We start from the raw sequence: 5,290 nt of genomic DNA on the forward strand, positions 1-5,290 counted from the left end.
TCTTTCTGAGTCCCTTTCCTTTTACATAAAATAAAATTGACTTCATCAAATAAAATTCTATTCTTGTTCAGTGTCAGTTTTCTTCCTGCTATTCCTGAAGGCTGAGACACAGTGAGGAAGAGCAATGTGAGGAAGAGCAATGGACTGATGCACAAGGTCACCTGGATACTGTTGTTGTTGATCTTGAAGTGGGCATTCAGGGCAGAACATTCTCCATGAGACTATGGAAGCTAGCTTCCACCTGAATCACCATTCTAGAATAGTTTTCCTTTCTGGTGCAGAGGTCTTATTCTTCAAATAAACTTCTGTGAAGAATTTGTGTGGATGCTAACCCATAAGAAGGGAGGTTGGGGAGGGGAAGAATAGAAGTCTTTGGATTAGACAAAGGGGAATGAAAGGAAGAGAGGTGGGAGAGGAATAGGAAGGACAGTAGAATGAATCAGACTTAACTTTCCTATCCTCGTATTTGAATATATGACCAGGGTAACACTGCATCATGTACAACCAAAATAATAGAATCCTAATTAGAATAAGTTACACTTCATGTATGCATAATATGGCAAAAATATATTCTACTGTCATGTAACTAAAAAGAACAAATAAAAAATTATGTGAAAAAAAAAGAATTGGACTTAAAAATGATCACTGGAAGATGGTGAAAGTCTTGGACCCCAGATCCTGGACATTTTTTGTGTTCTCATAGACTCATGTGGTCCTGGGTTTATGGGAGAGAGGAATAAATACTGGATTTCCCCATCTCTTCCTTCAACAGAAGGGACTTGCATTTAGTTTGTGACATTAAGCAATGTCCTGCTTTCAGTGCTTCCCAGGCAATGAGTGTGCCCTTTGTTGTCTCATTGCTCATCTGGGAAATTACCTCCTGGGCCTGTTCTGCTTGGGGCTGAAATCACCTGGAGCTCTTTTCTTCAATTTCTGTTCTTATTCTTGGGGTGCTGTTACTAGTCCTCCCTCTTATTGTTAAACTGGGGATCTTCCCTTCTGTTTTTTGTTTGTTTTTTTGTTTGGTTTGGTTTGTTTTTTTCCCCCTTAAACACTATGTGTCTACTTCTAGTTTATTGTTTGGTGAAGGCGATCCCCCACTCACTGTCTTGACAGGGTCACAGTGAGAAAAAGTGTTGGCAAAGCCGCTCTCCCACTGTCTTGACAGGGTCACAATGAGGATGAATGCTGGCAAAGCCACGCTGGTTGGTGGGAAACCGAAACCATGAGACCCTTTTTTATGTAATTGGGACTTTTCATTTTCATGCTTATGTTTCTGACAGGAGGCATGAGTATGTTAAATGCCAAACAAATTAAATTTCAGATGGCTAGAACATAACAGGTAGTTTATGCCTTGGAGGCTGTTCTACTACCCCTCAGCATATCAAGGACAAAGTAGAAGGCTGTTCTTCTATCTCAGTACATTATGGACAAACCTAATAATGGACAACAATCATCCTTTGAAAGGTCGTGAGAATTTTAGGCACCACGTTGATTATATCAACTAGAACCCAAGCCCATATTTCCGGCCTCTTAGAAAACCTAATCAGTATGCTTATTTTACAAAGTTCACCACATGTAGTCTCATTTTTACATTTAGGAAAGTTAAAACATAGAAAGACATATTTTTCTCTTTTTATAAACCCTTTCTTACTTTACATAGGGATATATGATGAGCATAGTTAATATTGGTGGAAAGTGGATTGATGTTTAGAACTTACTTTCTATTGAGAAAGATTATAAAGATATGAGAACTAGTGCACCTTGACTGAGAAACAAAGAAACTCTTTGAGAAAGCAGCTCAACCAGTTTTATGAGAATAAATTTAGGAATTAATTAAAATAGCTTTATAAGACACAGTTTTAGAATAATGTCAGAAATATTATTTTATTTAGATTCTTAAGTTTAGAAATTCTTAAGTTTTTAGTTGTATAGGTTTCTGATATGTTTTAAGAATGATTCATAAACTTTAGTGTATTTTAAATATAAGATTTAAAGGGACTTTTTTAGATGGGAATTTTAGATTAGAAATAAAGTACAAGTGTACTTTAGGTTAATGATTGGTTAGGAGACTTAGAGTCTGGTTACGTAGTTTGGCATTAGTTAATAAGAAAATAGCATATCTTGGGAAAAATAGTAAATCTTGGGAAAATCTGAAAAATGTAAATTAGTGACATATTTTATTAATGATTCTGTACTTTTAATAATTACATAACTGAAGGACATATCCTGGAAAAATGTAAATTAATGTTACATTTTTGTACCCCCAATCATGGTTAAGGAAATGTCATGTCTTGGCAAAGTTTTAAATTATATAATCAATGACGTATTCTGAATCTATAATGATGAGAAAAATTGTAATAAAAGATGACCCAGAGAAAGCTGCATTAGCTCTCTCTCTGGAGATTGCTCGAACGGAACAACTCCTGTCTCATCTTTTCGCCGACACCACTCATCCTTCAGGACTCCCTGGACCCCGCTAGGGCAGGACCCCAGCAATTGTTCCTGTGAAAATAGTGCTTGGCAGCAATGTGGGGAGGGTGGCAGTAGTTGCAAGTTGAAGTTCAGGGTCTACACTGTTTTCAGTTCTTTTCCTTAGTGGTGTTGCCTTCAGCAAGGGAATGTATATTGGCCTCTTAGTTTTCTGACTCTAGTGACAGTATCTGTGAGGACTGTTGACTTTTATACCAATCATTCCACCATCTATAACATACCTCAGAAAAAAATAATGGGAGATTTTTAACTGTAAAAGATTTTACCACCCGGACAAGGGATGGCAGTTTCAGAATAGCAGAAATGGAGCTACTCTAGTATGTGTCTGGGATCGTCTCTGCCCTTGATCCCTAAGGTCCATGACCCATGTCCCCTCTAAGTCTGTGGGGTGTATTGCCCAAAGCCTTTCTGCTGGGTGCTGTTGATTCAGGAATCCTACACCTGGAGCAGTGCGAACATTTCTTAGGGTAACCCATTTCTTAGGGTAACGTGTCTGAAAGGAAACACTAATCTATTTTTTTTTTGGAAGAGGGTTACCAGGAATTGAACTCAAGGGCACTCAACCACTGAGTCACATCCCCAGCCCTAGTTTGTATTTTATTTAGAGACAGGGTCTCACTGAGTTGCTCAGCACCTTGCTTTTTGCTGAAGCTGGCTTTGAACTCACAATCCTTCTGTTTTAGCCTTCTGAGCTACTGGGATTAGAGGCATGCACCACCACACCTAGGTTACTATTTTTTAAATATAGGATGCTACTGATTTCCTACAACACAATGCTTGCATTTTACAAAGAAAAAATTGTTCAGTACTAGAATTTTCATAGGAAATGAAATTACAAATTGTGGGAAAGTGCACTGATAACTGTAATTTGGAAATGTTTCAGAAGCACATGGGGTACTGCATCTGTCATCATCATCTCTGGTGATCTAGATAATGATGATATGAACGGTGCAAAACTTTCTCACATTTAATAAGTGATCAGACCAGATGCCCATGTCGCAGAGTGGAAAGTCTCAAAGGTAATTGCCCCAGACTTCACTTTTTAGCTAGGTGTGGTTCAATATCTTATTATTACTTGATATGCTATCAAATTTTCTTTTACTTTTGGCTATTCCCTCCACAACCACACCATGCCATTTCAAAATCCAATAGGATTCAAACATTAGATCTGGCTTATTAACAATTAAGCATAACTAGGAAGAAAAAAATTTGGATGTCCTTTATTTACATCAAGCAATGAACTATTTATCTGAACAAAAACATAATTCACCTTCAGAAGCTAAATCCATTTCAAAGAGTCATATCATATCCTTCTGTTTTCTATACATTTATAATGACCAGCCTACTTAGAAATTTTTACATTCTATGAGAAGTCAAAAGAAAATAACATCTGAAAAAAGATTTTGAAGACTCTTAAATAGTAGTCTAGAAAAACTGACACGAAAACCATCTGAAGTTTTAAGCTTCTTCTTTTTAGAAACATTACATATACTGTGCTTTTTTAAAGTAACTTGTTATAACTGTTTGTGCCCATGTTAGAAACTCTTCTAAAATTACTGTTAAAATAGTTTAACAGGTTAGTTTTTCCTATAGAAATAATTCATATTACTTCTATAGAATGTGTCAACAGGGCTGGGAATGAAGCTCAGTGGTAGAAAGCTTGCCTAGCATGTAGAAGGCCTTGGAGTTTAACTCCCAACACTGGAAGAAAAGGTAAAGAGAGAAAGAAGAAAGGAAGGAAGGAAAAAGAGAGGGGACAGGAGGGGAGAGAAAGGAATGAGTCATTAAAACAAAAGAGCAAGTGGTACAAATATAAATATATGATATATTAGCCCTTTACAAATTTTACAGAGCTTTAGAATTTTAGTTACATCAAACTGGGTGATATTATGAGTGTATAGAATGGCATGTAATAAGTTCTGCCTTGGCCTGGCCTAAACCAAACCAACCAGTGGGTGACCTGGAGAGGACTCCTCTCTGGCTTGATTGGGACAGGCTTGAACCTGTGCTGCTTCAGGATGCACAGCATAGTGAAGGGTCCACGACTTCCCTGACAGGCAGCGTGAATATGCTAAGTCACTGGGAGCCCATGACCAGGGCTCCCCATGCCCATGCTCAAAGCCCCTTCCCCCCGACCTGCTGGTTCACAATGGTCTGCTCTGTTGCCTGGTGCAGGTTTGTTCCTGACCAAAGGCCTGAGAGTCCACAGTATGTTTTGGCATGTCTGGGAATGGTGTAGTTGTGGAGGGAATAGCCAAAGTAACCTTAGTGTGATGGAGGTGCAATGGTTGCCCCTCATCCCTACATGGGGGTGGTCCTGGAAGAAGTAAGCAGGGTTGTGGTGTGCATTGTCTGAAGACATGGAAACACACCCTAGTCTTTATGGCTGTCCATGGGAGTTGGTGATATAGCTATTGGATTTTTTGTTGTTCTCTTGTTTTTGTGGAGAAGTTATCAGTCTGTGAGAAGCAGGCGTTACATGAGAAGAGAAGAAAAGCTTGCTCTAAAACTTTCTGGACTAATTGAAGAAAAATGTGAACTACTTGAAAAAGTTAGCCTTGTTCAAAAAGACTATGAAGGCTTAGAGTCATCTTTAAAGAATGCCATTTTGGTGAAGGATTCAATAGAAGCAGAAAATTTGGAAGCAATATATGAAAACCTGGATAGGTCCATATCTAAACTTGAGGATGAGATACTCCTTCTAGAAAAAGAGTGAAAAGAAGAGAAAACTAAACATTCTCAACAGGATGAATTGATGGTGGATATATCAAAAAGGATTAAGTCCCTAGAAGATGAA

The 5,290-nt window shown here is 38.1% G+C and overlaps 1 pseudogene; it reads left to right on the forward strand.

The window, feature by feature from the left end:
- The first annotated feature begins 4,576 nt into the window (after window positions 1-4,576).
- LOC124095196 (melanoma inhibitory activity protein 2-like) overlaps window positions 4,577-5,290 on the forward strand; it is a 1,641-nt pseudogene continuing 927 nt past the window's right edge.

This window comes from Marmota monax, unplaced genomic scaffold (genome assembly GCF_021218885.2).
Source record: "Marmota monax isolate L192 unplaced genomic scaffold, Marmota_monax_Labrador192_F-V1.1 WCK01_AAM20220418_F8-fsc00066, whole genome shotgun sequence".
Lineage (NCBI taxonomy): Eukaryota > Metazoa > Chordata > Mammalia > Rodentia > Sciuridae > Marmota > Marmota monax.